The 11,875-nt window shown below is 34.5% G+C and overlaps 1 pseudogene; it reads right to left on the bottom strand.

Moving 5' to 3' along the window:
- The window catches only part of LOC127544676 (ribonucleoside-diphosphate reductase subunit M2-like), a 681,272-nt pseudogene that overhangs the window by 466,849 nt on the left and 202,548 nt on the right, over positions 1–11,875 (bottom strand).

Genomic DNA, 11,875 nt, shown 5'->3' with positions numbered 1-11,875 from the left:
GTAAAATGGCAGAAATATCAAATATAACAACAATAAAGGGAAATATAAATGGGTATATAGACCATAATAAAGATCACCAATATTCTAATCGGTAAATCAAAGAGCAAAACATAAGAATAAAAGTTGAAACAATATCCCAAAATTTATGACTGATTTCTAAAGAAAAATGTATATCTGAAAACAAAATAGAAAATCAAAAAAGAAGGTATATAATTAAAATAACTAAAAAATTAAACAAAAATAAATAAAACCCAACATTCCCCAAGCAAGCCTGAAAGAAGTTTTAGGAATCAGAGGAGAAATAAAATTGAAAAAAGCTATTGAACTGATGGATTATACCAAGTCCTGGATTTAAAAAAAATAAAATCAATAAGTCATTAGTAATGTGATCAAAAAGAATAAAGTTAAAATGCTAAAATCAACAATGAGCATGAATTCATAACAAGAAATAGATGATCAGAAATGACCATATCAAGTTAAAACAGTATTTAACAAATTTCTCAAGCATTTATTAAATGTCAAGCATTGTGTTATATCCTAAAAATAAAAAGGCAAAAAAAAAAAATCCTGCCATCAAGCAGTTTAAGATTATTATAAAATAAAATTTAGTTTATTTCAAGGGGAGAAGCATTAGTAGCCAATAAGATAAGAAAAAACCTTCACGTGGGAACTGAATTTGAAAGGAAGTTCAGAATGCTTAAGGGACTGAGGAAGTACATTTTAAACAGGAGAAAGCCTGTGCAAAAGCATGGAGATGGGATATCATCACCAAGAAAAAGAAAGGCAGTTCAATTAGACTGTAGGGCAAATGAAAGTGAATAGCACATAAGCTGGAATAAATCTGGGAACTAAATTATGAGGGGCTTTAAATGACAAATGGGTTTATATTGGATCCTGGAAGTAATTAGGAGCAACCAGAGTTTACTGAGCAGGGAGTGCGTTTTAGGAGTAACTATAAATTTAAAAAAAACTATATAAAAATATGCATTACCAAAACTAGTTTTTTTTCTTTTTTAATAGCATATTTATTAATAGTTTTTTACTTTCAACTATATATTTTGATTATATCTGTTCCTTATGAGAATTTCAATCAATATACATTTATTAAGTACTTACTCTATGCCAGGCACTGTGCTAGACACTAGGGTTATGAAAAGAGGCAAAAGACAGTTCTTGCCCTTAGGGAGTTCATAGTTTAATGGGGAAGAACTTAAATTGATTTTTAATATGGTCAGTAAAACTAACCAATGCAGGAGTTAAATATATTACACTTTTCCACATTTATAGCCCTTCCAAGGACTCTGTCTTTTTATCTTTTGACACGAAGCCAGGTCATAATTTCATAGTATTCAGTTTCAATTGTTTTGTTGTATATGTTGATTTCTCCTTATTTCATTTTATATGAGTTCTTATAAATTCACCCATACTTTGAATTCTTCATAAGAAATAGATCTTACATTGGAAGCTATGCAAAGTTGATACTTGAAGTGGAGATACCAATTAAGGGAACTTCCAATAGTCCAACAGAGGCCAATAAACATTGAGTGCCTACTATTTGCCAGGCACCATGCTAAGTACTGGAGATATGAAGAAAAGATGGTTCCTGCCTTTAAGGAGCTTATAATCTAATGGGGTAATGAAGGACTGAACCAGGGCAGTAACTTGTGTGTGGAGAAAAAGGAAGGTATGCAAAAAATTTGGAGGTAAAATCAGCAAGACTTAGGCAGCTAATGTGCTATAATATTTGTAAAAGTGCTTAGCATAACATCTAACACATAGTTGAATCATTTTAATCATTTCCAACTGTGATTCCATTTTGGGATTTTCTTATTAAAGATACTGGAGTGATTTGCTATTTCCTTCTCCCACCTATTTCACAGATGAGGAACTGAGGCAAACAGTAATTATATGAGCTTGGATTTGAACTGATGAAGATGAATCTTCCTGCTTCTAAGCTGTATACACTGCACTTAGCTGCCCATAGAAGCTACATAAATGCTTGTTCCTTTTCTTTCCTCCTATGTGGGGGAGAGGTGTTAAGTATCACTCTAAAGTTAAAAATATAGGTCTAGAAGGATGGTGATGTTTTGGGGGGAGGTTTTGGTGAGGTAATTGGGGTTAAGTGTGCCCAGAGTCTCACAGGTAGTCAGTGACAAGTATCTGAAACTGGATTTGAACTCATGTCCTGATTACAGGGCCAGTCCTCTATCCACTGTATCACCTAGCTGCTCCCTTTTTTCAACTTCAAAGTATCAATATATTTATTTACAAAATATACAATTTCACAGAAACAGCTTCTCTATACACATACATTTTCTAATTACACATGACCAGGTAAACAATGTTAAATGTCTGGGCTGGCTGAAATTTAAGAGGGGTCCCTAACTTGTGGAGACATCTTTCCCCTTCCCCTCAACTCCATTGGCCACCTGCCAGGAGACCCTGAATGGAACACACCTAATTTGCATAAAATAAGTCAATTGCAGCTGCCCCAGCTCAATTTAACACAGAAACATATTCTCCTGGCTTTTCAGATGCTACCCACTGAGATAAACCCACTGAGAGAATAGACTAGGAATCCCTTTAGCGAAAATCTTGAGATGAACATTGTAGGCTTTTTAAAGAAGACACTTCCAGACAAGAAATGCCCGTGAACCCCAGTCCCTACTGACTATGGCTTGTTAAGGGACAGGTTAATTCTCTGAGAGCCTCCACAACTGTGGATCATAGCATCTGAAGGAGTTGCAGGGCAGCCTTTGCTGACACAGGTGTTGTGGACTGGGAATGAGATAAATTGAAGGCAGAGGGAAGGGGAGGTGGGTCAGACAAGGCAATGGCCTCTCAGTCTCCTTGTATTATCCTCTCACAAGAGATCATTCTGAGTTGGACTTCCAGCAGCCACTGTCAGGTGGCTCCTATGTATTCCAACAGCTCTCCCGTGTATTTCAACAGCTCCTGTGTATTCCAACAGTAGCTATTACTTTCTTACTATGTATGGGAATCACTGACTAGGCACCCCAATTTTAGTTGCATGAGGTTTGCCTTAACTCACTCTTGACACTTTGTGGGATAAAAATGTTAAACAAGATTTTGAAGCTTTGTTTATTTCCTTAGGTGCAGAAACTAGACAGGTGATAGAAGGGGGCAGATCTTTGGCTTATACCTCTTAGCCCTCTGAATGATGCTATGCCCTTGGGAAAGCTGGGCAGGTTCAAAATGCACTTTTAAAATTCTGTAATGTATGGTTTAACTTCACCCTTGGGATTCTTCATGTTGAACTCAATCTCTTCTCTTTTTTTCTGTTCAAATAATAGTAAATGAACTTTTTTTAAAAATGGGAAAAAAGGCTAGCTGGGCAAGGGCCTCAACGACACCTGACCTAAAAAGAAGCTTGGATTCAACAAAATAGGATGGCTCTTCCTTAAGGAGGAGAGAAGCTTGATCTCATGTCCCTACCATTAAAAAAACCAAATACCATTATGCAAATCTATATAGCATCTTTGTGGGGAAAGTGGGCTGAGCTCCTTTTTTTTTTTTTTTTTCAATTCCATTTATCCTTCCCATGCTTTCTGACATTCAGTCTTTTTCAAAGGATGGGTTTTTATTGTTTGTTTTTATTGTTGTTGTTTTTAATAAAGAAGGCATCGAATAGCAGTTTAAGCACCAATACAGTTATTTGTCAACTTAGTCATTTAGGAGAAAAAAAAAAAAAACAAACCAAAAAACTCAGGTCCTTCACTTATTAACCAAGTAGCAGAATCAACCAGCTTTTTTGACCAACATTTGAGCACTTGCCTCGTGTGAATTCTTCACAAAATAGCCCTTTTGAAAAGTGTATACCTGACATCCGAACAATGTGGAGTTGTACTTTCTGAAGTAGAGTTGGAATGCTTAGCAATATAGTTTGAGAAAGGATCTCAGTATCTTATCCTGCCAGGTGATCTTCAGAATTTTCCTGAGACAATTCAGTTGGAAGCAATTCCATTTCCTGAAAGGGCACTGGCAGACTCACCAGGTATCCCAGGCACATCATTGTTGTGCCAGCACAAGGGTTTTGTAGACCTTCAGTTTGGTAGTCAGTTTAATACCTTTTCTTTCTCACACTTCCCTTTACAGCTTCCCAAACCTGAACAATGAGTGTGTCAACCTCATTATCAATGTGTACATATATAGAAAGTTTACTGCCAAGATAAGTGAACTTATACACAGCATTCAAAACTTCTCCATTTATTGTAACCAGTGCTTCCACATATGGATGGTATGTTACTTGTGCTTTCCTGTATTAATTGTTAATGCCAAAACTAATAAAAGTACCACATTTTGTTGCATCTCAGCTTCATAGACTGAGTGCACAATAATCTGCAAACAAAAAATAATGCACCAATACTTCCTCCACTTTAGTCTTGGCTTGTCACCTTTTCAAGTTGAATTTATCATCAATGTGATACCTAACCTTGATATATCTGTCCACATTGTAGGTGTTTGACAACATGGGTAAAAACATCATGCTAAAAAGCATGGGAGCAAGTAGCCAACTTTGTTTCACTCCATTGGTGACTGGGAAAGCTTGAAAGCCTTACCCATTATCCAGAACCCAGGTAAGAATGCCATCATGAAATTATTGTGCAATATTGATGAATTTCTCTAAGGCAATAAAATTTTGACATAATTTTTCATAAGTCCTCATAATTGACAGTTTCAAAGATCTTGGTCAAGGAGAGGGGTAGAGTTTAGGGAAAAATTAATGAGCTCTGTTTTAGACAGGCTATGTTTGAGGTGGTTGTGGGACATCTGTTTCAAAATATTCAGTAGGTAGTGATATGAACCTCAGGAGAGTAAAATTAAATATATAAATTTTGGGGTGGTCTGCATAGAGATGACAAATTTATGAATATTGATAGAATCACCAAGAGAAAAAAAAAGAGGAGAATTCAGGAAAGATACTTGAGGTACACCCCGCTAGATATGGGGGGGGGGGTGATACAGAATGATGAGCTAACAAACAGGAATGGTCAGAGCAGCAGGAAAAAAACAAAGAAAGAAATATTGTAAAATAAAAAAAAAGAGAGAGAAAACTAGGAAGAAAGTATGGTTAGCTGATTCAAGAACTATAGAGAGATTGAAAAGGATGAATATGGGGGGGGGAACTATTAGATTTAGCAATTTAATTCATTGGTAATTGTTAGAACAGTTTCACTCTAGTGATGGGGTTGGTAGTTAGAAAGATGTTTAGACATTACTGAAAGCAGGGGAAGAGAATACAAAACTTATCTGGGGGTAAGTCTTTCCCATAGGAATTTAAAGCTACAAAAGTACAAAATAAGTTAAGAAGAGAGGAAATGAATCATAAATAATCATAATCTCAGAACAACTGAGCAAGCCATCAATCTATAAAGTATTTGCAGAGCAATTCATCTATATACTACATATATTATTCTCGCCAAATGAAGATGGCATTCCACCAAAACTCCTTTTATCAGAAAAATATGGTTATGATACCAAACCAGTCACCTATAAGACAAGTCAGGCAAAACATCAGCATTTCAATATCAATGCCAATAATTTAGATTATTTTTTCATATGACCAAAATTGATTTATACCAGGGATACGAGGGTAGGCCAAAATTTTAGGAAAATAGCATAATTAATCAATAATAAAATTATATGCTCAGTAAACGTCTTTGACAAATTAGAAGGCATAAATTCCAAAAAAGTATAGTAAATCAACATATATGCAAATTATGGTTTACTAAGTAAACCTTAGAGTATTAAAAAATGAAGAAAAAGAGAAAATAGCATGATACACAACACATTCTCAATTTTTTTTGGGAGGGGAGTATATTACTACCAAAAGTTAGGAGAAAAAAATTAAACAAACTCCTTTTAAAATAGCTACCAAATGCAGAAAATATCTGGAACTTAAACTACTAATGTGTATATGAGTTTAATACAACCACAAAACAACATTTGCATTAAAAAATGGAACACCTAAATAGCTGGGAGATTGTACTGTGTGATTGGATGACACCAATATTGTAAAAGCAATAATACTAGATAAATTAAAAAATTTTAAATTTCTACCAAGTTGCCAAGTGATATTTAATTTAATTAAATAAAATTCATTTGGATTGGGTAAAAAGTCAAGAATACTAAATTCATATATGTATTGGTGCAAAGGATGGATGGATATAGTTGGAAATAAAGATAATAATTTTTTAAAACTTTTTTTAACCTACTATTAAGCACTTACTATGTGAAAGGCATTTCATTAGGCACTAAGGATACAAAGGTAAAAAACATCTCAAAGAATCTCTGCTTTTTAGAAAGGCAATATTTTATTTATTTTTAATTGTTAAATGATAAATTATTGTAGTATTATTTTGATTAATATTAATAATGCCATACTTTAACATATTTAACCTGCCATCTAGGGGACGGGGGAGGAAAAGGAGGGGAAAAGTTGGAATAGAAGGTTTTGCAAGGGTCAATGTTGAAAAATTACCCATATATATGTTTCATATGTAAAAAGCTATAATAAAAAATAAAATATCCGCTGTGCCATCTAGATGCTGCAAGTAGGCCAATTTGGTTCAACCATGTAACCTCCTTCCTTAGAAAGCTCCAATAATTTATTATGGCCACTTGGATCAAATATACCTCCTCCACTTATCAGCCTAATTGGCCTACTTGACTCCCATACCTTTGTCCTGTCCATGCTTAAAATGCCTTCCCTCTTTACCTTTATCTTTTTTATATTTATCTTTACTCTTTATCTTAGAATTCTTAGTTTTATGGCTCAAGCTCAGTTGCCATGTCCTCCCTGAAATCTTTTCTGATACTCCTAATTCTTTTATCTTGTATTTTCCAGTAGAAAATACTGCTCTCATGGAAAGGCAGATCATCCTATTGTTGGCCAGAACTAATTGTTAGAAAATTGTTCCTTTTCTCAAGCTGTATTTGGCTTTATCACAACTTCTACCACTGCTACTAGTTCCCAGTTCTGACACCATTCTTGCCAGAACAAAACCATCCCTATGTTAGTTGGTGAGATAATACATGCAAAGAATTTTGTAAATCACATAACACTAGAAAAGTATGAATCATTATAACTGTTATTATTCTCCTTTCTAATTCTACAAGAAGAGAACCAAGGTGGAAAGTCTAAAGCTGGAGCCAGACAAGCTGAGTTCTAGACGAGGCTTTCTCTAATTGGATGTGTGATGTTGGGCAGAAGAATCTGAAACCTCCGAGAACCTCAGTTATCATATCTGTAAAAGGCAAGCAATCATTCCTGCCCTGAATTCCCTAATTATATTGTGGTAAAGATCTAAAGAGATTTCATGTGAATATGCTTTTTTAAAAATGTAAATTCTATAAATACAAGGCATTATTAATATATTTTAATTGCATTTTTAAATTTTTATTTTTATTATAGTTTTTTATATATGAAACATATGCATGGTAATTTTTCAACATTGACTTTTGCAAAACCTTCTGTTTCAACTTTTCCCCTTCTTCCCTCCATCCCCTCCTCTAGATGGCAGATAGTCCCATACATGTTAAATATATTAAAGTATGGCATTATTAATATTAATCAAAATAATGCTACAATAATTTATTATTTAACAATTAAAAATAAATACATAATAAAATAGCAGAGAGTGGAATTCTCTCACAACTGTGGATTAGGAAAGATTCACAACTCAATTTGAGATAGAGATTATTTTAAGACAAAATAGACAATTTTAATTACACAAAATTTAAAATGTGCAAAAAGGTAGCCAGTATAAGAAGGAAAGAAACTTGGAAGGAAGAGTCTAACATTCGAAATCCAGAGGGAATTGATATCTCTAAATCTACAAGTCATTCTTAAATGGGCAAGCCATAGGATATGAATAGTTTTCTAACAAAGAAAAGTGACCATCCAACCATGTGAAGTAATGTTCAAAATAAAGATTAAAAAATGAAAAATGTAAAACTCTGAGATCTTACCACGTGATCTTCAAATTGATCAAAATGGAAAAAATCAGTGTTGAGAGGACTATGGAAAGACAGCCACAATAATTCATTGCAGTGAATCAATCTATTCATTCTTGAAAATACTTTGAAATCATTTGAAAAGACCTATTAAATTTTGTTTACTTTTACAATTACAATTACAATTACAATTGATCTTGCTATTGTGTTAATATTTCAAGTAGGTTACTGACAGAAAGGTCACAGATGTATCAAAATGTTAATAATACATGTTTTTGTAATGGCCAAGAGCTTAAAAAAAATTATGTCCTTAACAATTGAAGAATTTTTTTTAAGTTGGTATACAAATATAATGGAATATTATACTGCACTGTAAGTGACAGCAAATATGAAATATTCAGAGAAACATACAACAACTTAGAGGAGCTGATATGAAGAAAAATAGAACCAAAAGAATAATGTACTTGCTGAATTTTTTTGTGGATCTGTAATACAGAGTGTGGGATCTTATTGAGGAAATGAACAATGTATTAAAACAAAGTATTATCTAGGAGCAATTGTAAATTATTGCTGACTCCTGGACTATAAAAGTAGTTCCAGCAAAGATTCTAAGTAATCAAGAACAGTCAAGACAAGACTATTTTTTGACAAGAATAGCCAAAGTTGGAGGAGCTGTGGAAAGCTAAATATCCTAATGCATTATTCTTCCCTGACACTGTAGTAGCTTTCTATGATCAAATTCTTTGTTGTTTATTCATTTTTTTAGACTTATTTCTTGACTTTGAACTTTATGTTAAAGTTGGGGGTAGAGAAGCACTGTCCCAAGCTTCAGGTTTTTTGGTTCTGATATTTTCAGAGCTACTTCTGGTGGTCTGCAAGTTTATGGTCCTTCTAAGGTGGTATGATCCCTGGGAGAGGTATGGTCACTGCTCTCCTGATCTTCATTATTGTCTTTTACCCAGGAAGGCCCCTGTTCCCCTACAGACACAAGGGCTAGTGCTCCTCTTGACCCTGGAACTATGACAAGATTCCTTATTCTATAGCCACAAGCTATAGTGCTCCTCTCTGCCTTGGAACTTCACCTAGGGCCCCTGCTTCCTTGTGACCTACCCATAAATGCTCCTCTATACCCTGAACTGAGACCCAGAACTGCATATGGAGTGCTGCTGCCCCAGCCCACCATGGATGCTGTTGCTCAGTTCCCAGATAGTTCCCGCCTTAGTGTCAAAGACCTGTCCTGGAATCTCCTGCTATTTTAGACTGGAAGAATGGCTCACCCTGGCCTTTTGGTGGCTGAACTACTTCAAAATTTAATTTGAGGAGTTATTTTAAAGTTTAGAGAGGAATGTTGAGAGAGTGTAGCTGGGTTATTGCCCATACTCTGCTGTCTTGGTTCTGTCTGCCCACCCCCATCTTTCAATTGAAATAAGTGATCTCTTCATTGCCAAATCAAATGGCCTTTTCTCAGTCCTCTTTCTTTACCTCTCTACAATCTTTGACTTTTGATCACTCTCTTTTCTATGTTTTTATAACATTACTGTTTCCTAGCATTCTCCCTAACCGTCCAGCTGCTCCTTCAGAAGACTCTTTATTAATGTAGCATTTGAACTAGGTAGTGTGACTTTGAACTTATTTATATGCCTGCCATCAAAGATTTTACCATGAGACAATACATTTCCAATGCACTGTTTGGTGCAGGTCTGAAAAGGGAAGAATGTAATTGTAGCTAGTATTGCAGAAAGGCATTTAAAAATGAAGGCCACATGATGTAATAAACTTAGACTTGTCATTTGGACACTCTGAAAGCGAAGCCAAAGCAGCAGAATTCACAAATTAAAAAGCAATGCTTCTTCATGAAGAAGCTAGACTTTTGGGGATATTATTTATACAATAAAGAAGCATAGGATTAAGGACTTATTCTAAGAGTAAGCTCTTAAAGCAGTATCTTGACTTTTATCAATCTATCTTTTATTTTCTTTTTATAGACTATCAGGAGTAGCCATAAAGAAATCCTTTTATGTAGCTCCCTGCCTGAATTTTATTTTGGGATCGATTTTATACATTTTTCTGTTAATAAAAAAAGGAATGGACACAATGAACCCTCCAATAAAAACCTGAACATTGTTTTTTTTATTTTTTATTTTTAAATTATAACTTTTTATTAACAGAACCATGCCTGGGTAATTTTTTTACAACATTATCCCTTGGACTCACTTCTGTTCTGACTTTCCCCCTCCCTCCCTCCACCCCCTCCTCCAGATGGCAAAGAGTCCTATATATGTTAAATATGTCACAGTATATCCTAGATACAACATATGTGTGCAGAACTGAACAGTTCTCTTGTTGCACAGGAAGAATTGGATTCAGAAGGTAAAAATAACCCGGGAAGAAAAAGAAAAATGCAAACAGTTTACATTCATTTCCCAGTGCTGAACATTATTTTAGTTGAATTTTGTTTAAATCAAAAATGTTCTTTTGTCTCTTGTGCAAGTAAGAGAATATAGATGAGAAAATGTTTTAATATCTTGGTCTTTAAACATGTGTGTATGCCTTTTTACTCAGCTATATATTTGTAGCTTTAGGATTGAGAGCTTGTGCATTGGCTAGAATAGTGAGTCTAAAGCCAGAAGATTCATATTTGTGAGTTCAAATTTGGTCTCAGACTAGCTATGTGGTCTTAAGCAAGTTACTTAATTCTGCCTCATTTGGGTTAAGTGCCTCAAGTTTGCTCATCTGTAAAGTAAGCTGGAGAAGAAAATGTCAAAGCATTGCAGTATCTTTGCCAAGAAAGCTCCAAATGGGATCACAAAGTTAGACATGATTGAAGCATCTCAACATCTTAGTACTCAAGATAAACAGTTATGTTTAAGGGAATATTAAAATTTGTCTTCTGAGTTAAACTTAAACTAACTCTACTTATTAACCCATAACTAACCCTAATGCTATCTCTTCCCCCTCTCCCATTCCCCAAATATTTTACTGAAGCAACCAATTTTTTACTGTCCAGCTTTGTTTTAAAAAATCTCAGACATCCTATTTGACCACTGTTTAATGCACCATGATATATCTGTACAATAACATGCAAAATGAAACTTTTTATTGAATGTATAGGCACATTTTCTAAACAGTATAACACAGTAACTTATCACAAAGATCAGTGTGTTTTTACAAAGTTCCTCATCATTCCTACCTTACAAACTTTATAAGCTGTGGAAAGTAACATAAGGTCACATAATTAAGAATAGCATCTCTGGAACATCTTTGGCATATTTGGAGTCATTTCCTCTTGTTGGCTTTCTGCAAAACTAATCTAGTGATAACGATTGCTTTCCTTTTCTAAATAGAACAATCCCTGAAGTAATCAGATATTGGACATAAGATGGTTAGCTTTTCTGTGGCATCCTACACTGGGGTTTCCATGTTAAAAATTTACTGTCAGTAGCTTTTGAAAATCTAAACGTTTCATTCGTACACTTGATTGTTGTGCTAGCTGAAAAAGGGTTCTTATTCCCTGAATTCTTGCACTCTTGGGGAACAATCAAGTTGTGTTTTAAGCAATGTTTATTGAAATGAATGGCAAGGTAGTGTCTCTTGCAACTGGCCTGCTCTCTGTTCCACATTTACTAATTTTAAACACTGGGTTTTCTTGGAATCTTAAAAACAGAGTCAAATTACAAATTATCAGAATAACAATTGAAGTTGTATTTAACTTCATTCAAGATTTTTTATCAATGTTTTTTCAATGAATTAGGATTCTGAAACTATTTTAGAATTCCTTCAGGGTTGGATGGTCCAACTTCCCCCCCCCAACTTCTTGATCTAGAATATTATTTTATTATTTTAAGGTAGAAAACTCTAAAAAATAAATTGATCCTTCAGACCATAGACTACAAGCAAT

Source organism: Antechinus flavipes, chromosome 1, assembly GCF_016432865.1.
Source record: "Antechinus flavipes isolate AdamAnt ecotype Samford, QLD, Australia chromosome 1, AdamAnt_v2, whole genome shotgun sequence".
Classification (NCBI taxonomy): Eukaryota; Metazoa; Chordata; class Mammalia; order Dasyuromorphia; family Dasyuridae; genus Antechinus; species Antechinus flavipes.
Note: the sequence above shows the minus strand (reverse complement) of the source record. Positions and strands in the feature narration are given on the sequence as shown.